The sequence below is a fragment of the Osmerus mordax genome, chromosome 14, assembly GCF_038355195.1.
Source record: "Osmerus mordax isolate fOsmMor3 chromosome 14, fOsmMor3.pri, whole genome shotgun sequence".
Taxonomy (NCBI): Eukaryota; Metazoa; Chordata; class Actinopteri; order Osmeriformes; family Osmeridae; genus Osmerus; species Osmerus mordax.
Genome location: NC_090063.1, coordinates 2,760,407 through 2,782,631, shown reverse-complemented (window position 1 = coordinate 2,782,631; position 22,225 = coordinate 2,760,407).

The window sequence follows — 22,225 nt, the reverse complement described above, 5'->3', positions numbered from 1 at the left end:
AATAAATGTCAAGCTTATTTACGTTTTGGGGGGCATATTTTCAGTTAGCAGATGGGACTGTCTGAAGTAGAAGATTCCATCTTCTACTGCCGGGTAACGTCGTAGAATAATCTTCAAAGGGGGTTCTTTATTAATGAATGAATGCAATGAGTAGGCTACATGCCTGAAAATATCACGAGAAGGGAAAAACTTAAAATGACGTTTAAGTCATAGAGATTAGGTCCATTTTTACACCGGTCTGCCAAATTTATTCGTTTTGATTCAACGATGAGGCTGCCTCTTGCAGGGGAAATGAGAAGACAACTATTTCATTCTACACTTCACTCGTATTTTCAGTTGTAAATGAGCAGCAAATATTTTTTCCTTTAAATCTATTTAATCTTTATAAATTATAAGTATGCATTTTCATATAAAATATACAGAAATCAGTTGTAAAAATTTCATTCAAAAACGGACCCCTGTGCAACCGACGCAAGCACACCCTACAATTTCCCCAGAAATTGTACCCTCTCTAGTTGTTATTGGGTGTGCTCACGCCTTCGGGGAGCACAACCATTGTTCTCTCACATATATATTATTATTTATTTTCCCACCCCTAAGGATCTGTCAATATTTGGACTACATAGACAACGTTGATGTCAAAAGTTTCGTCTTGCTAGCGATTGAGTTGCTTGTATTTTTATTTACATTTCCGTTGCATGGTCTAAGTTGAAATTACGTTTTTGTGGCAAAAAGTGCCTTTTGTTAACAAAGGGTACTCAGTGCTAGCCTACGTCATAACGTCAGCACACGTTAGCAACAACGCATGGATACAACGTGCATAGATGTGCTGTTGCACAGCGAGTATCGTATCGTGCCGTGTTGTACTAGCAGCACATGTAGGTTACATTTAAGCAAATCAAGACTTGCATGTACAGTAAGTAATGTCACATTAAATAATGTATTTAAACTCAAGCTTGTGTGGTGCATCGCTGTCTTCAATGCCACAGCCTAAACTTGATGAACGTTTTTCATTTCCGGCGCAGTCAAACAATCCCCTTAAGTTTGGCTAGCAACAGCAGCTAGGCTAACTTGCTCGTAGCACAATTTACTGAGGTCAGCTTCTCCACAGTGCAGGGCTCTAGTCTAAGATCAAATGGTCGTATTTGGCATTGTTACTGACAATGATCGCTTCCAGCAAACTGTTTTTGAATTAGCGATTTCCGCCTAAATAAATGTCAAGCTTATTTACGTTTTTTGGGGCATATTTTCAGTTAGCAGATGGTACTGTTTCAATCGCGATTCCATCTAGCTAATAATACTGCCGGTGGGAACGTTTTTACTTAGAAAAGCTTGTTTCAAAGGTGGTTCTTAAGGAATGAATGCAATATGAATGGGCTAAATGCTTGAAAATATCACTACTGTAGAAAGAAAAAACGTAAGGTGACATTTTATAGGTTACGTTCATTCTACATTTACAGTACATTTAGTCATTTTAGCAGACGCCCGTATCCAGAGCGACTTACAGTAAGTACAGGGACATGCTACACTTCACCTTTTGTATTTTCAATTGTACATGAGCAGCAACAAATGTAGGCTATGCTTTTAACCTTTTGCTGCCTAAGCCAACATTCCAAACATTCCATATGCTGTTGAAATATGATATTCATATTAATATGCAAATTTTATGAATTTTCATATTAAATCATACACCTTAACTGTTGACACCATATTGAAGAACAGAACTAGGGGATTTTTATGATGTGAATAAATATATGATTACTTAAGGCAAATCATATTTTATCAAGGTGATTTCAGGCAGCCATTTTTTACAAAAACTTCTCCATCCACCATACCTCATCAGACAACTTCATTTTTAACCACTTTAATTACAAGATGGAGGAAAACTTTGAGCAGGTGGAATATCCACACATCTGTGGGCAATGTGGAACAGAAGACAGATTAGAAATATCATATTTTGATTAAAAGTTATGACCATTCTAGTGACTACATGGAAACACGTGGAAACATGGGGGAAACCTACATTTCTCTGCCCCAAAAGTAGCTAGCGCTATGGCTGGATACTCCTCTCGATAACTAAAAAACGTTGGAGTTTCTTCCACAATCGACCGAATTGGCCAAACAAGGCATGTACATTTAGCTTACAGTGTATATAATCTAGCTAGTTAATGTTGTTTTTCTAAGTTTTTTAGAAATCTGCTCAAATCGAGGCTAAACAGTGCTACTAACGTCATTACTGCCTGTCCTGCCGGACACGGCAGAACGCGAGTTTTTTTCTGGAAAAAACTCGCATCACTCCCACAAACAAATTCTTCGTAAGTAAAAAGTTTAGACTTTTAATTGACAATATTGACAACACATATTAATAAACTTGTCTTTACTCAGAATATCGTCTCAGATTTCAATTCGAAGCTGTAAATCTAACACTGTAGGCAATCTCCCATGGTCTCCGCTCTGGCTCCGCCTCGAAAAACAATGGCTGCCGTTGCAGACGATACATTTATTTTCCCCTCCCAGTAACCCCTTAACCAATGATATGTACTTTGAGCTTAACTTGTCATGAGTATCTGGCAGTTTTCAGAAATAAAATCGGTGATTGGACGGCAAAGATATTAAGGCGGGTCTTATGGGTCTTTTTCGACCCATATTTGAATGGGCCGGCTAGATAGGGTTAAATCTATGTGAAATTCATAAATAATAAGTAGGCATTTTTATATAAAATATACAGAAATATCAGTTGTAAAAATAGCAGTTAATAAACGGACCCATCTGCAAGCAAGCACACCCTACAATTTCCCCAGAAATTGTACCCTCTCTAGTTTGAATTGTCATTCGTTTGCAATGACAAGTGATTTATTTTTATTATAAAAATTAAAAAAAATGTAAATACGACGATGCCCCCCTGGTGGCCGAGGCCCTGGGCAACTGCCCGACTTGCCCAATGGGACGCACCGCCCCTGCACAAGACACCTGCCGCTGCCTGTGTTTCCTGCCCCTCAAGCCGTCACTACCTCCACAGAGCTTGTCAAGGTCCTGGCAAGTGCCAACAGAATCCCAGTTCCTGAACCATCAGTATTCAGTGGCGATCCATTGAAATACAGCGACTGGAAGCTTTCTTTCCAAACTTTGATAGACCAAAATAATATTCAAGAGAAGGAGAAGATATACTACCTCCGTAGATATGTAAGTGGACAAGCCAAGAGTGCACTGGATGGCTATTTCCTACTTGGGACTGAATCTGCCTATGTGTCTGCATGGGAGATTTTGGAGGAAATATATGGAAACCCATTTACAGTTGCAAAGGCATACAGACACAAACTCCAAGCATGGCCCAGGATCGGCACTAAGGAGAGCTTTGAGCTCAGAGAGTTTGTTGATTATCTCAGAAGTTGCAAGGCCGCAATGGTCCACATCATAGCATTGGAGATTCTAAACGACTGCAATGAAAACAGAAAAATACTGTTAAAGTTATCCAACTGGCTAACTGCAAGATGGAATCGGAAGGCCATAGAAGTTGAAGAGAAAAGCTGCAAGTTCCCCTCCTTTAGTCAGTTTGTCGAATTTCTGATAAGAGAAGCAAAAATTGCCTGTAACCCAGTTACATCATTGCAGTCACTGAAACAAGGTGAAATTGAAAAGCCAAAACAACAAAGATATCAAAGTGTTAACGCAAAGACACTGACGACAAGTTCCAAAGAAGATAGTGAAAACCTGCACTTTCTGTAAGAAGACACACTTTGCTCAAATGCAGGAAGTTTGTGGAAAAAGCAGTCTCAGACAGAGTCAATTTTGTCCAAGCTGAAAGACTGTGCTTCGGTTGTCTTAAGCCCGGTCACCTCTCAGAGTTGCAACAAAAGGATCATTTGCGACTGTTACACCTGGCTCACGGATGTAAGCAGGAAGAGAGACGTAGGCACAACTGGAACGGTTTAGCAGTAATCCTTGAGGAAACTAATAAACAAACGTCTGCAATAATTCCTGTCTCGCTGTCATCTGCCGCTCAACCATCACAAGAAGTACTTACATATGCTCTTTTGGATTCACAAAGTGACACAACCTTTGTTCTCAGTGAAGTAGCTAATGCTTTGGAGGCCGACAAAGAGCAGGTCAAGTTAAAACTCTCTACTATGACTTCAAGAACAACACTGGTAAGCTCTCAGAGAGTAAGCAACCTTCAAGTCCGGGGCTTTTACTCCAACAAGAAGATTTATTTACCACCAACCTACACATGTGACTTTATTCCCACCAACAGAACTCACATTCCAACAGCTAAAACTGCCAAAGCTTGGTCCCATCTAGAACACCTCCAAGATGATGTGGCACCTTTACAAGACTGAAGTAGGTCTGCTCATTGGGTACAACTGCTCGCAAGCCTTACTCCCACGAGAAGTTGTGTCTGGCGAAGAAAATGAGCCCTATGCACAGCGCACAGACCTTGGGTGGAGCATAGTCGGCCTTGGGAATGCCTGTGTAGATTATGGAGATGCCATCGGAATCAGCCATCGCATAGTAGTGAGGCAAGTGACACCAGGAGTTAACCCCTCCGTCAGTCTGACAACTGAAGTACACTATGTGAATAGAACCAAAGTCAAAGAAATCACCCCCTCAGACATCCTAAAAGGTCCTTGAGTCAGACTTCTCAGAAAGAGCTGGAGAAGAGGATCCTGGGTCTCAAGATGATCTCAAGTTCCTGTCAACAATAAGAGAAAACATCACACAAAAGGATGATGGGCACTACGAAATGCCATTACCGTTCAAACAGGAAAGACCAAAACTACTGAACAACAAGATATGTGCAACACATCGTCTAAATTGTCTGCAAAAGAGACTAATGAAGAATGATGCATACTACAAATTACTACTAAATTGACAACAGCCCGGCTTGGTATATTCCACACCATGGGGTTTATCATCCGCAAAAAAACAGGGAAAATTTGTGTGGTATTTGACTGTTCTGCCAAATTTCCAGAAACATCTCTTGGCGGAGGCATTAAAATCATTTTATCAAAACCTTTACGACGCACCGGAAGGGTCTAAAAATACGGCTAAATTGAGGGAAATATTTAAAAAGATTGAGCTGTCAAAGCTTACAGAGGCAGAGGCAAAACAACTAACAGCCCCAATTATGCAAGGGCGTAACCACGCATTCTTTGGGGGGGTCGTGTCCCCCCAGTCGTGTCCCCCCAAATATACAGCAGAAAATATATGAAATGTGTTGTTCTCCTTTTATGAACCCTGTCAATGGATCGGTCTCTTGTTATGTCTTATTTATTTTCAAAAATCCCCCCTCCTAATTGTACACTTCTGTGATTTCGTTTGAATCCACCTTGCGTCGTTCTGCGTTGTCATGGTTACCTAACACCTTTTCGTCAGTCAGTTGAGCGCAAAGAAAGTAAAGTTAGTTAACTTGTTGGAGAGGAAGTAGAGTAATGGAGGATTTGAGGTTACCTAAAAAGCGGAGAAAACTGGACCAGCAGCCAAGCGTACGCATTTTTTTTTTTCAGACAGTAAGTAACTTGATACCGAGCTAAATGTGTAAGCAAATAAAACGAGTAGCCTCTTAAAAGCAAGAGTCGCTGTTTTTCTGATCAAATGTGGTCACAATGTGGTCACAATGCAGGCAGTCTCGAGAAATTACACTATTCCTTTAAATGTGAATTCAAATGGTCAATGTAGTCCTCGAAACTATGTTCTAAATATGTGAATTTTCATAGGCTAAATATAGAATTGTAGGCAATGCACTTAACAAAAAAAAATTATGGGGAAGGGTATTCATTTGGACCCCCCCAATGTCTTAACCATGGTTACTTCCTTGCAATTATGGAAAGTAAAATAAGAGAGACCATCAAATTTAAGAAGAACAAGAAGTCACCTGGGACGGATGGCTTCCCCTGCAAATTTTACAAGACGTTCATGAACGAGATAACATCAAAACTTTGTGTGGTTTTTAACTATGCCTTAGGTGAAAATGACCCACCCAAGAGCTGGTCAGAGGCTATAATAACCATAATTTATAAAGAGGGGAAGGACCAATTGAGTGTGGCTCATACAGGCCAATTAGCCTACTAGGTATTGATGTCAAAATTCTTAGCTCCATACTGGCACACAGAATGCAGAAATATCCAAATTAATTAATTAATCCTGACCAGACTGGATTCATACCAGGTCGGCAAAGTGCAAATAATATTAGAAGGGCTTTAAACTTGCAATCATTAGCAAGAGACTCCACCCACCCATCAAAGCTTCTTAGCCTTGACGGAGAGTAAGCATTCGACAGGGTAGATTGGGCATATTTAAATTTGACCATGGAACAAATGGGATTTAACTAGTGCTGTCAGTTAAACGCGTTATTAACGGCGTTAACGCAAACCCATTTTAACTGCATAATTTTTTTCATTGCGAGATTAACGTTCTTTTTGGCCTAGAAAACTTTTTAGTTCTTAATTCTCCGCCCCCTCGTCCAAGCCAGGCGATTGCAATGTTGTTTTCAATTAAAAAAAAACATTTGCACTAAGCAAGCCGATCCACTTTACCATGTTGATAAGAGCATTAAAATGAGTAAAAATAATGGGACAGAAATAAATGTGCGATTAATTGCGAGTTGACTGTGACATTAATGCGATAAAAATGACCAAATTGAGGGGATAATAGATGGAGGGGGTGGGATACACAAAATATCGTTGTTTGCGGATGAAGTTCTTTTGTTTATTAGAATTAGATATTAGATCATCTATTCCTGCGCTCATGCAATGTCTGGGGAACTTTGGGGAGGTCTCAGGGTACAAGGTTAACAAAGAGAAATCTGAAGCAATGATGATATCAGGTGAAAGGCATAAACAGTTAGAAAAGGAGACAAGTTTCAGATGGTCAAAAACGGGCTTCAGGTACTTACTCTGACGCCCAACTCCTCTCAATTATACAATACTAATTACGAAAACTTATCTTTCAGATAAAAAAAGACCTGGAAAGATGGGAAATGCTCCCCTTATCTTTAGTAGGCAGGGTGGAGACTATCAGGATGAATGTACTGCCGAGACTACTGTTTTTCTTTTGCTCTCTTCCTATAAAAGTCCCAATATCTACATTTAAATTCCTGGATAGGCTTATTTCTAAATTCATCTGGCAGAATAAAAGGCCCAGGGTACGACTGAAAGTCCTGCAATCACTTAAATCGCTTGGCTTTGCCTCATCTAAGAAGCTATTACTGGGGATCACAGTTACGAATATTGATCTCATGGATTAGGCTTGATATGGAAACAAAATGGGTACAAATAGAACAAAGCTCTGTAACCAAGGTATCAATCTCGACACTCCCTTTTATGGAGGCAAAAGTGTAGCAAAAATTAAAGATACAAAATGAATGGGTAACCTATACTAAGGTGATGATACACGGGGCAACTTTTTGAGCAATGTTGCCGGGCAATGTTGCCGTCAACGGGCAACCAGATGAGACACAGGGCAACTCATTAGGACAACGGACAGTTGGCAGCAGCCAATCAGAGAGGAGCAAATCTATTGCCATGGAGACACACCACAAAGATGGATGCTGAAACTTTTGCAGCTGTCACTGTTGTCTTGGCTTCTTCAACAATAATTTTACTTAACCCTTGTGTTATCTTCGGGTAATTCGAGTTTTTTGCCAAGCAATTGCACTGGAGCCTTCCAAGGCTGTAATAATAACAAAGGCAGCATGTGTTCTTCACAATTACCTAAGAACTGAATCCCTCACCCGTTACACCTACACACCTCCCAGTCTGGTGGATCAGGAGGACACAGAAACAGGTCTACTTATTCACGGAGCTTGGAGGGAAGAACCAGAATGTATGCGCCCTATTGCAGCTTCCTCAGACAGAAATTCATCTTTGCAGTCAAAACAAGTGAGAGAGGAGTACTGCAGCTACTTCAACACAAACGGGGCAGTAAGCTGGCAAGAGAACACATTGTCTTGAATACTTATTCTTCCTCCACACTTCCATAACCTCTACCCATCTGTTTAATTAATACAGTATGCAGGATACAAAAAGACGATAATGAATGAAATGCAACAAATAAATTTAGTTTTTTCAGTTCAGCCACTCTGGCAAATGCAAAATATAAAATACACAATTAAATAAGTTAAATAAGTTAAATTACAGATTACTATACATACTAATATACATACTCCGTTTGTTTAAAATTTAGAATACAAAAAGATAATAAATAAAATGTTACAATCAAATACATGTTTTGTTTTTCATTTTCAATTCAGCTACCCTGGCAAATGCAAAATATAAAATACACAAATAAGTTAAATTACTGTTGAATTAAATCACTATACATACTACTCCTCATCTTGGACAGAGTGAGCCAACTCGATTATCTGTCTTTTCAGCTTCTTCGCCTTGTTGTCTGGCAGACTTTCTAGGCAACTTTCTAAGTACTGTAAAAAGCCAGTGTGCTGTGAGGAGGCCTTTCTTTTCAGAAAACCCATAGCATACTGCATGGCCTCTGCAGCTTTATCCATTTTGTTCTTTTTGGGCTCAGACACAGCATTGTGGCGTTGGGGTTGAGTTGTAGGAGTGTATGTGGAAGGAGAAGGAGAAGATAAGATGTTCTCTGGGAACTGGGATGCTGAGGGAGCAGCCAAAACTGTTGACAAATTGTCACAACTTTCTTCAGGGGTGCAGGGGTCATAGAGAAAAGACAGGATGTAATAATACTTCCACTTGGGGAGGTAAACCTCTTTTTTCCTTCTGAGCATAGTGATAGATCAGAAATTATTTTGATCTGTTCTTAAACCTTTTTCAACCTTTGTTCTTAAACCATGTTGTCGATAATTACTAACTTACTACAACAACATTATTGCAATAGCCATTAGAACTTACAAAAATATGCATAAAACAATTTTCACAACAGGATGTACCGGTTATAACTTGTTGCTCATCTGACAGCTGCTGACAGAGAGTCTGGAAGTCCCTCGTTTTAAGGTCCTGGTGTTTATATAGCTTTGCCTTTGGGTTCCACAAGTAGTTGTGCTCTGTAGGATACAATAAGAGACGGTGATGTTAGACAAACACTGCTCCAACTTAAAGACAAAACAAAAAAACTATGGATGAGCGGCCCTTCATTTATTACAAGTCAGTGGTTCTCAAACTTTTTAGAGTGGCATACCCCTGAGGCATTTAACATCCTTCTGCATACCCCTTCTCATACACTATTCACGGTCTGTGTTTATACTTGTTCTTCATGCTAGTAAGTGCTAAATCTCCACTTTTACAAAGGCACATTGTCGATAACAGCAGTAATATAATTAGTGCAATTTTCGTTTGCTTTTGACTCAGTTTTGATTGGATGTCATGTATTTACGGCATTTAACCTGCTAAAAATACATGTTATGGGGTAGAATTAAATAAACGGCCAATTTTGTTCGCGTACCTTCTCCGTCGCCTCAATTTGAGAACCACTGTTACAAGTGAATTGCCGAGACACAAGTCAGGGTATCTAATTAACTTTCAGGTGACTAACTATGTAGCAAATTCACCTCAAGTTAGCTAGCTATATCCCATAGAAAGTCTATGGAGCGGTAGCTAACGGCAGTTATCAAAACTAAATATTCAATGTATAAATTACAGCCTGGACACATTAAATTTGACATCTATTGGTATTTTAAGCATTAAATTAAGCACATTTTCTGTTATGGGTTTACACGTGACAACTTACCAGCATAAAAAGATATTAGACGCTCCTTTTCTTCGCTCCACTGCCGCTGAGAGGCCGCCATCTTGTTTGAAAATTTTCTGAAATCTCCAAGCCGGTCACGTGATCGGCGGCTAGCATTCTGATTGGAGGATCTCAAAAAGTTGCCCACGACCGATCGAAAGTATCCTGATATAAATATGTTGCCCATTTTCAATTAGAAAGTGCCCAAGCAACATTGCCCGGCAACATTGCCCGGCAACATTGCTCAAAAAGTGTCATATGACACTCAGGGCTTTTTCACAACTTCAAACCCAATATGGAATTGCGCCTAATGAATTGTTTAGGTGTTTTCAAATACGTCACGATTTGACGACACATAAGGAATGGGACAAAATAAAAAATTCACTGTTTAACAGTATTGGATCAAAGCCGTAGAGAATCAAAAGCACACAAGTAAAATAATATCTAGTCTATACAACAGAATTTGCTTGGATTTGACAAATAATACATTAGATGTGAGAAATAAATGGGAACTGGAGGCCAATACCATGATCCCGGATGAGGAGTGGGAACAGTCCTTGGTGTCTTGGCATAAATGCCTAAATAGTCCAAATTGGAGGGAATTTGCCTGGAAGTTGAGAATGCGGTATTTCTAAACACCCTTCGTAATATATGGCTATGATAAGAGGTCTAGCCCCCTCTGCTGGAGAGGGTGTGGAGTAATTGGGGATTTCTCACACACCTTTTGGGACTGCCCAAAAATACAAGTATACTGGAAGGAGGTAATGAGAGTAATTGGAAAGATATTTGGGTTGAACATATTAGTTGAACCACAGAGATTCATTTTAGGGAACACACATTTAAGAGGGTTGAGAATTTTTTTTTGTATATGCTCAGAGCTCTGGTATTAGTAGCCCATAAAATGATTAGGAGGAACTGGCTTAAACCCCACCCACCCACCCTAGACCAGTGGACCCAAAGAGTCAAAGCTGTCAATTGTATTGAAAATATAAAAGCAAAATTACAATTCAGGATGGACATTTATTTAGAGAGGTGGTCGTCTGTCATACAGTATACGGCAATTGAGTGTGGAATTAGAACTGGACACTTAAATTAGGAAAGTAACCTCTCACATCTTGTGTGTGAAGTAGGCTATATGAGCTCTGGATGCGGGATAATTTTCCTGCAAATATGCCTGTGTAGATAAAGAAACAAAATGTACGTTACATTTTATTAGAGGTTTAGAAAAGCTTTAAAGCTATACAGAAAAATCCAGCTCCTCCATCGCCAGATATAGTTTAAATGCACGATTTTGGAGAAGGGTCCAATTACAGCACTCCCTCCTCAGGCCCCTCTAAATCGGAACTCTCTCCTCAGGCCCCTGAAGCCGGAACTCTCTCCTCACGCCAGTGGCGGAACCAGACTTTTATATATGGGGTGGCCAAGGGGTGGCCAGGGCTACTTCAGGGGGTCCACAGACCAAGACTGAAAATGTGTGTGTAACCTTAGCCTGGCATTTAAGCAGTGTAAATTATTCATATGATTGCTTATGACGCAATGACTAGAAAGACAGCCAACAGCACTCACTGAAACATTGAAGGTGGAGACTTGAAATAAAAACGTACAAATAAATCTATTGTGTCTACACAAAACTGTTTTCAACAGGTTGACTAGATATCATTTGAAACTAGAGGGTACAATTTCTGGGGAGATTGTAGGGTGTGCTTGCTTTCGTCGGTTGCAGATGGGTCCGTTTATTATGAAACAAGCTGAACCCCCTTTGAAACAAGCTATTCTAACATCATTGTCACCGGCAGTATTTTCAGATGGAATCGCGATTCAAACAGTATCATCTGCTAACTGAAAATATGCCCCCAAACACGTACAGCTTGATATTTATTTAGGGGGAAATGGCTAATTCAAAAGGAGTTTGCTGGAAGCGATCATTGTCAGTAACAAAGCAAAAAGCGACCTTTTGGTCTCAGTCTAGAGCCCTGTGTGGAGAAGCTGAATTGTGCTATGAGCAAGCTAGCCTAGCTGCTGTTGCTAGCCAAACTTCACTGACAGGATTGTTTGAATATGCCGGAAATGAAAAAACTTTTCTTTTGACAAAGTGTAAGCTGTGTCATTGAAGACAGCGACGCACCACACAAGCTTGAGTTTAAATACATTATTTAATTTGACATTACTTACTGTACATGCAAGTCTTGAATTGCCTAAATATATGATACTGCTAGTAAAGTAGCATGTCGTATCTATGCATCATTGCTCACGTGTGCTGACGTTGTGACGTAGGCTATCACTGAGTTTCCTTGTGCGACAAAAGGCACTTTTTGCCACAAAAACTTAATTCAAGCCTAAACCGTGCAACGGAACGCAAACAACACAAACCTTTTGACACCGGCGTTGTCTATGTAGTGCAAATATTGAGGGAATCCTTAGGGGTGGGAAAAGAATAAAAATAATATATATGTGAGAGAACAATGGTTGTGCTCGGCGAATGCGTGGGCATACCCAATGATAACGTTAGTTGTTTTCACTTCTGTTGTCAAAGCAAACGGGATCGACTTCGGTGGGTAACGTTACAGCTCTAGCAACCAAACTATCTTGATTCAACTCAGCTTCAGTTAGCTCTAGCTATGTTGCTGAAAAATAACCTGACAAACATCGTGAATTGTAGATTTACATGACAACACAGGTTATCTATTCGAATGAAACACAGTCAGGAACATGTAATAACGTTAGCCCCATTGCCAATAAATTAAATCATCACACATTCTACCTATGCTAGATACAGGCAGTATACGTTAGCATTGCTAATAACTGTTAGCGACAAAACCATACTACAGCTTGCGGTTGTGATGAACATAAGGTCAGAACAGCACCTCTTTTCAGCAACAGCATCATAGCAAATCCTGCTTTACATTGTCCCAGGTTTTCAAAACTGTCCTCGGTGAAATGGTTCGAGCAAATGTGTAACTGAGTGTCGAACTGCACAGGGATCTTAGGTCGAAAGTTGAATGAACGATAACTTATGTCCTTTTTATTTCTTACAGGGTGAGTCGTTGTTGCCCATAACACGGTAGCATTCTGCGAATGAATGATTGGCTAGTGAAGGACTGACTACGACCAGAGATCCTGCTTTATGGCATCCGAAGCGGAACAAATGAAAACGTAAATCTATACACACAATTTACATGTAACATTTATATATTTAGTGTCTCGTTTTATTTATTTTATTATATAATTATTTATTTATTCAAGTATTTAGCCATTCAATTATTTATGTATTTATTTAGTTTTGGCCCCTATAATCCTCCATACTAGTGATGGGAAGTTCGGATCATTTTACTGATTCGGTTCTTTGAATCTCGTTCAGTAAAATGAACAAATATTTTTTCGAGTCATTCGTTCATTTCAACGGTATACGTCCACTGCAAACACGTATCATATTCTCCTGTAGGTTAGTGCATGTGCACCAGCAGATACTATTTTAAAAGAAATTCCTGCATTAAAATAATGTATCATGACAGTTTGTATGATTTGGTCATTTATTATCACACTAGCATTTAATTATCACAGCAAACAACTACAGAGGGTACAATTTCTGGGGAAATTGTAGGGTGTGCTTGCTTGCGTCGGTTGCACAGGGGTCCGTTTTTGAATGACATTTTTACAACTGATATTTCTGTATATGTTATATAAAAATGCATACTTATTATTTATAAAGATTACATAGATTTAAAAGCATCTTTTTTTGCTGCTCATTTACAACTGAAAATACGAGTGAAGTGTAGAATGAAATAGATGTCTTCTCATTTCCCCTGCAAGAGGCAGCCTCATCGTTGAATCAAAACTAATACATTTTGCAGACCAGTGTAAAAATTGACCTAATCTCTATGACTTAAACGTCCTTTTAAGTTTTTCCCTTCTCGTGATATTTTCAGGCATTTAGCCTACTCATTGCATTCATTCATTAATAAAGAACCCCCTTTGAAGATTTTTCTACAATGTTACCGGCAGTAGAAGATGGAATCGCGATTCAAACAGTACCATCTGATAACTGAAAATATGCCCCCCAAAACGCTTGACATTTATTTAGTGGAAAATCGCTCATTCTTAAAAAGTTCACTGGTAGCGATCATTGTCAGTAACAACGCAAAATGCGATATAGCCCTGTGTGGATAAGCTGCCCCGGTAAATTGTACTACTACGGTACAGTACTAGACTATTGCTGTGTTCGTCTTGGTAGCGATTGAGTTGGTTGAATTGGATTTAACGTTCCGTTGTACGGTTTAGGCTGAAATAAATTATTTTCATGAACAGATTGACAAAGTTTAGGCTGTGGCAATGAAGTTCAGGTTAGTAGTTAGATAAGACTTTTAATTTAAGTAAGGGGAGTGCCGAACATGTTCTGTCACCGTTTGACTTCCTAAACAGCTGTGTAGATGTTTTTGTAGTGTCTCGCGTAGGCTACAGCGTTGCAGTGAGCTATACTTGTTTGAAACCACAGGTAATGATAATTTCACCAACAAATCGTTTACTTGTAATGTAATGTCATAATAAATCCTACAACGAAAATGTATTTGTGAGGAATGTTTATTTTAACGATTGAAAACAGATGCATCATAGACCACTGTAGTATGTGTTGCCCGGGCAACAGAGGCTAATGTCATGATGCTAATGCTTCAGTGAAATAGTAGACTACTGTTTCCGAAAGTAGATGTACTTCCTTAATAATATCAGCTAATATTGTACATTACACATCACAATTGTGTGTCATATCACAAAGTAAAATTCGTAAATAGTTATCACCCTGGACTCTTTGCTTGTGGCGTTTCTGCAGCTGCCTTGCAGTAAAGCTATAGTTAGCCTAGCTATCCCCCAAGTTAACAGATGCGAAACGAATGTTCTGCTACAGGTAGTCACGCGTGTTTTCGTGACGTTAGTGACGTAAGTAACGTCAGTGACTGTGGCTAGCAAATTAGCCACCGTTAGCTTCACTTTTCGCCACAAACACTTGAGCCTAAACCATGCAACGGAACGTAAATAAAAATACAAGCAACTCAATCGCTACCAAGACGAAACTTTTGACACCTAGGTTGTCTATGTAGGTCAAATATTGACGAAGATTTAGGGGGGCAAAAATAAATAACTATAAAGGTACATTTCCTGAAGAAAATGTGTGTGTTTGCTGAAAGCAGTTGAAACGATTGTTTTGATGGCTTGAATAGTGAAGAAGGTTTTAAAAGAGGTATGTGCTTTAAAAAGAAAATGGTGAGAAAAAGTGTTAAAAGTATATCTGTCATTGTTATGCATTGCGATATTTTCTTACTGTTGAAAATGGAGAAAAAACTGTGATGAAAAGAGTATCTTATTGACTTTCATACATTTTTAAGCGTTAAAAGTAGTGGTGGGCATAGATTAATTTTTTTAATCTAGATTAATCTCACTGTAATTTTGGCGTTAATCTAGATTAAAATGGCTCGTTTGAATTCCACCGAAGGCATTCAGAATATGTGTGCTACCCAAATAATGACTAAAAGTAAGTCTTTGAGAACGGGTTTCTCAAGCCAGATGGCGCATTAGACCAGGGGCTCATCTCCTGTTTACAAAATGCATCACAAACTGCTTGAGAAAGCTGTTCTATATAATTGGTGATGAAAATAAATTATGTTCAATAAGATGTACTTCTGTTTATTAACTGTTTATTAGATTAGTTAGCTTGGCTGATAGACTTTTTAGCAGCAGACGCTCTGGATAAGAGCGTCTGCTGCTAAAAAAATGACTAAATGATAGAGCTGTGCTGACGGGCTTGCCTCGGTTGCACTCAAACAGTAGTTTGACGACGACTCTTCCCCTGCGCTATCAGTGCTTGGCCCGGCATCTTCTGCATTAGCTAAGGGATGCTTTGCGTTTAGGTGGTATTTGAGACTGGAAGAACTCCTACAGTAAACAAATTCCGCATAGCACAAGGTGCAAACAACCTTAGTCTTGTCGAGGTTTCCATTGGGAAGCTTCTTAAAAATTCATTTTCCCTGAAGCAAACCAGGCAGCTTCATACCTGCATCCATGTTAGCACGTTACGTTTGATGTGATAATTTCATACACAAGGCATACACACAGGTTCAAAGACTCGTTCTCGCCCTCTACAGTGCAATTCGGCTAGGTATACATCCGCGCTAAAATATCAAGGTGAAAGTCATTATAGCTTGCGTAGTACAGACCCAGCTCCCAACCCAACTTTGAGAATAGATTAACGGCAATATTTTTTATTTTAACGCAGCGCGTTAACGCCGATAACGGCCCACCAATAGTTAAAAGTATTAAAGAATGAAAGATTGAGAAACAGAAAAAAGTTTGAAGTTAGAAAAATGAGCAAATATAGTGATGAAGAGTATATTGCATAACAGTTATCAATATCATAGCAGACAAAAGTATGTCAGCAGTATGAAGGTGAAAAAAAGTGTTGCTTTGAAACCAAAATGGTGAGATAGTGTTAAAAGTATATCTGTCATTGTTATGCATTGCAATATTTTCTCACGGTTGAAAAAGGAGAAAAAAGAGTATCTTATTTAATTTCATAAATGTTAAAGCGTTATGTTAGAGCCATTTTATTTAATTCTAAACCTTTTACATTTTTTAATCTTAGTATTAGTTAGACTTGTATACTTCTTATTTAAGATTCTTATATGTTTAATGTGTGCACCTTCCTGCCACAGTAAATTCCTTGTCTGTGTGATGTTTCTTGGCAAATAAAACCCATTCTGAAAAGTATTAATAATTGAAAGATGTAGAAACAGAAAAAAGTTTGAACAGTAGAACAGTGAGCATTGGCCAATCGGATTGGTTCCTTGTTTCTTGTAACGTAGCAACTGTTGGTCATTGTCAACATTTCTAACCTTTTACTGCCTAAGCCAACATTCCAAACATTCCATATGCTGTTGAAATATGATATTCATATTAATATGCAAATTTTATGAATTTTCATATTAAATCATACACCTTAACTGTTGACACCATATTGAAGAACAGAACTAGGGGATTTTTATGATGTGAATAAATATATGATTACTTAAGGCAAATCATATTTTATCAAGGTGATTTCAGGCAGCCATTTTTTACAAAAACTTCTCCATCCACCATACCTCATCAGACAACTTCATTTTTAACCACTTTAATTACAAGATGGAGGAAAACTTTGAGCAGGTGGAATATCCACACATCTGTGGGCAATGTGGAACAGAAGACAGATTAGAAATATCATATTTTGATTAAAAGTTATGACCATTCTAGTGACTACATGGAAACACGTGGAAACATGGGGGAAACCTACATTTCTCTGCCCCAAAAGTAGCTAGCGCTATGGCTGGATACTCCTCTCGATAACTAAAAAACGTTGGAGTTTCTTCCACAATCGACCGAATTGGCCAAACAAGGCATGTACATTTAGCTTACAGTGTATATAATCTAGCTAGTTAATGTTGTTTTTCTAAGTTTTTTAGAAATCTGCTCAAATCGAGGTTAAAGTGTCAAAAATTTACGCGGTGAGAAACAGTTCTGTCAGTGCATGACGTCACAATTGAATTTGACTTGAACATTCTGAACCATTGAAACCCATTCATTTTTTTTAGCGCTTTAAACTTTAATACCTTAACTTTAAAAGTTATCAATGAGAAAAGTAATAACACACTAGAGCAGTTCAGACTTTATCAAATGAAGTTTGAACGGTGTTTCTATCTTAAACGGTGTGAAAGGAGTAGGCGACGGAAAAAAGTGGGAGGAAGATTTAAAAATAACTAGAGAGGATACAATTTCTGGGGAAATTGTAGGGTGTGCTTGCTTGCGTCGGTTGCACAGGGGTCTGTATATTTTATATAAAAATGCATGGGGCCTACTTATTATTTATAAAGATTACATAGATTTAAAAGCATCTTTATTTTGCTGCTCATTTACAACTCAAAATACGAGTGAAGTGTAGAATGAAATATGATGTCTTCTCATTTCCCCTGCAAGAGGCAGCTGACAGGCTGAATCAAAACGAATACATTTGGCAGACCGGTGTAAAAATGGACCTAATCTCTATGACTTAAACTTCCTTTTAAGTTTTCCCTTCTCGTGATATTTTCAGGAATTTAGCCTACTCATATTGCATTCATTCATTAATAAAGAACCCCCTTTGAAGCTCATTGAAGATTATTCTACGACGTTAACGGCAGAAGATAGAATCGCGATTCAAACAGTACCATCTGCTAACTGAAAATATGCCCCCCAAAACGTAAATAAGCTTGACATTTATTTAGTGGAAAATCGCTCATTCATAACAAGCTCACTGGTAGCGATCATTGTCAGTAACAACGCAAAATGCGATATAGCCCTGTGTGGAGAAGCTGCTCCGGTAAATTGTACTACTACGGTACAGTACTACTAGACTACTGCTGTGTTCGTCTTGGTAGCGATTGCGTTGGTTGAATTGGATTTAACGTTCCGTTGTACGGTTTAGGCTGAAATTAATTATTTTCATGAACAGATTGACAACGTTTAGGCTGTGGCAATGAAGTTCAGGTTAGTAGTTAGATAGACTTTTAATTTAAGTAAGGGGAGTGCCTTGCCGTTTGACTTCCTAAACAGCTGTGTAGTGTAGATGTTTTTGTAGTGTGTCTCGCGTAAGCTACAGCGTTGCAGTGAGCTACACTGGTTTGAAACCACAGGTAATGGTAATTTCACCAACAAATCGTTTTCTAATGTCAGAATAAATCCTAAAACGAAAATGTATATGTGAGGAATGTTTATTTTAAGATTGAAAACAGATAACTACATCATAGACCACTGTAGTATGTGTTGCCCGGGCAACACAGGCTAATGTCATGATGCTAATACTTCAGTGAAATAGTAGACTACTGTTTCCGAAAGTAGATGGTACTTCCTTAATAATATCAGCTTATATTGTACATTACACATCACAATTGTGTGTCATATCACAAAGTAAAATGAGTAAATATTTATCACCCTGGCCTCTTTGCTTGCATTTTTTTTTTGCTGCTCATTTACAACTGAAAATACGAGTGAAGTGTAGAATGGAATAGATGTCTTCTCATTTCCCCTGCAAGAGGCAGCCTCATCGTTGAATCAAAACGAATAAATTTGGCAGACCGGTGTAAAAATTGACCTAATCTCTATGACTTAAACGTCCTTTTAAGTTTTTCCCTTCTCATGATATTTTAAGGAATTTAGCCTACTCATATTGCATTCATTCATGAATAAAGAACCCCCTTTGAAGATTATTCTACGACGTTACCGGCAGTAGAAGATGGAATCGCGATTCAAACAGTACCATCTGCTAACTGAAAATATGCCCCCAAAAACGTAAATAAGCTTGACATTTATTTAGTGGAAAATCGCTTTCATAAAAAGCTCACTGGTAGCGATCATTGTCAGTAACAACGCAAAATGCGATATAAGGGGAGTGCCGAACATGTTCTGTCGCCGTTTGACTTCCTACAGCTGTGTAGATGTTTTTGTAGTGTCTCGCGTAGGCTACAGCGTTGCAGTGAGCAACACTGGTTTGAAACCACAGGTAATGATAATTTCACCCACAAATCGTTTACTTGTAATGTAATGTCATAATAAATCCTACAACGAAAATGTATTTGTGAGGAATGTTTATTTTAACGATTGAAAACAGATGCATCATAGACCACTGTAGTATGTGTTGCCAGGGCAACAGAGGCTAATGTCATGCTAATGCTTCAGTGAAATAGTAGACTACTGTTTCCGAAAGTAGATGTACTTCCTTAATAATATCAGCTTATATTGTACATTACACATGACAATTGTGTGTCATATCACAAAGTAAAATGAGTAAATAGTTATCACCCTGGCCTCTTTGCTTGTGGCGTTTCTGCAGCTGCCTTGCAGTAAAGCTATAGTTAGCATAGCTATCCCCCAAGTTAACAGATGCGAAACGAATGTTCTGCCAAAGGTAGTCACGCGTGTTTTCGTGACGTTAGTGACGTAGTGACGTTAGTAACGTCAGTGACTGTGGCTAGCAAATTAGCCACCGTTAGCTTCACTTTTCGCCACAAAAACTTAACTTCAGCCTAAACCATGCAACGGAACGTAAATTCCAATAGAAGCAACTCAATCTCTACCAACACGAAACTTTTGACACCTACTTTGTCTATGTAGGCCAAATATTGACTGAGTTTTAGGGGGGCAAAAAGAATAATAATAATAATAATATATATGTGAGAGAACAAAGGTTGTGCCCTTGCCGAAGGCAAAGCACACCCAATAATAAATATAGCTGCAAGCAGCAATGGCGGATTCCTCCAAAACATTGCGAACCATTGAAAAATGTATATTCTTCACAAATTGTCACTGTATAGAAAAATCCATGCTGCAGACTTACCAATGGGATACCAAATCTGACCAAATCCAAATATAGCTGCAAGCTATATTTGGAAACATTTTAGACATCCTCAGAAGAGAGCAACGAGTACACGCAGCAAGTCTGGTGTGAATCCATCAAAGATTTGCTGAGATACGACCCAACTTCCTGTTTGCTGGCTTAACGGCACATTTTGATTGTCTGTACCAGGCAAACGGTTTCGAAAATTAAAAAACCATGTAATGGGCTTCGATAACTGACAAGAGTCATGCAGGCAACTGGACCACGGTAGAGCTAATGTCTATCTATATGTAAAGATAACATCAACTCTGGAGTTGGGGGTGGGGCTTCTTATCCAACAAATTACACCCCTGAACATATTAATGGCCTACTACAATTGTAAATATCCTTTGGACCTCTTTTGCAATTGGGCCTTGATACAATCTAATGTAAAATCTAATATTTTCTGGCCATTCTGCAGTTTGTGGGGACTTTCCTCACCAGCACACTGTTCCCATTTCCTGTATTCTGCATTATTACACTTTTTCTTTGAAACTTTTATTGTTTACTTTATTACACAAGTAATTCACAAGTGTAGTGTACTATAATTCCCATGAAGCACTGGCAGGCACAAGTGTCTTACTTGCTACAGGGTTATTTGAAGCTTCTTCTCCAAATCCAACGTTAAAACTAAACTCACGCTGTAATGAGAAAATAAAGACCACATTAGCTTAATATGATAATATACATACAATGACATGTGCAGCATGTAAATAACGTTCACCAAAGTAAAATACAGACACAAAACAACATACTTTGTTTGCTGGATGCTGTAGTGTACACAAGGGAATAGAGGTTTCCTTAGACTGCTAACAACCTCTATAACAACCTTAAACTTATCACTTAGAGTGAATGTGCATAAAGCTCCAGGACCTGACAACATCCCTGGCTGTGTTCTCAAGGCCTGTGCTCCTGATCTGGCAGGGGTGTTCACTGACATCTTTAACCTCTCCCTGTCGCAGTCTGTTGTCCCCAATAGCTTCAAGGGGGCCACCATCATCCAGAACAACATATACGTGTGGATGCTCTTCATCGACTTCAGCTCCGCCTTCAACACCATAGTACCATCCAGGCTCATCATGAAACTACAGGACCTGAACATCAGTCCTTCCATGTGCAGCTGGATATTGAACTTCCTGACAGACAGACAGACAGGCCACAGGCAGTACGGCTAGGTAACATGGTATATGACAGCAATAATGTTTAATGTCTTAATGTTTAGGCCTTTCTAACATTACAAGTGGCCCCAGCATTGCCACTTAAGGTCTAGGTGCATTGCAAATGAAGACAAGAGCCTTTTCTTGAGGTTGTCAAATGTCCCATGCAAAGTCACTCAAAACACGGGTTCGATTCCAGGCTCTGGCAAGAGTATTTACCTCTAAACTGGTCAATATATACACATCTGACAAAAGACCTGGGGGGTGTTCCATCAACGTCGCTAACGCAAGTCGCGCTAACACGAATAATACCTCAATAAGCTTAGACTGTGCAGCCCAGATCAGGCGATCGTCGAAAAGAGGAGTTATGTCGCAAAAAAAAAAGTATAGCGTAAAGCAGCAGAGGTGTGTTGTTTCAGCAGCGTAAATTGATTTTTTGAGTTTTTTTGTTCCCTAAAAGGGCAATGTTGCCGCAATTAACATGGCAAGGGAGACAACTTGTCAAACCATTACGACCGTTAAAATGCGTAAATTGTAGACCTACCAAATCTACTTAACATATATATATATATGCATGCATTTAGGCCTACTGATAATTAGCGTAATTTGATGAGCTGTCTGAAACCGTTCTGGCAGGCTAGCCTATGGTCGATATTCTCAACAGGAGATTGAGAATAATAGCCCAAAAAAGAACGTGGCAGCAATTGAAAATTGTAGGATAAAATTCAAAACACTGAAGAAGGCCATGGTTAATTGCACTTGATGTGGGCTAATAATGTTTTTGTCTTCACATCTTGAACAAAATAAAAAATTACTTCAAAATAACTTTGCCACACACATTTATTAACTGATAGGCTAAATGCTGAGCTTTAAGATAAAAGGGAAAGATAACCATGACTTAAATGGGGATTCACTGAAATGACTAGTATTGCACAGATCC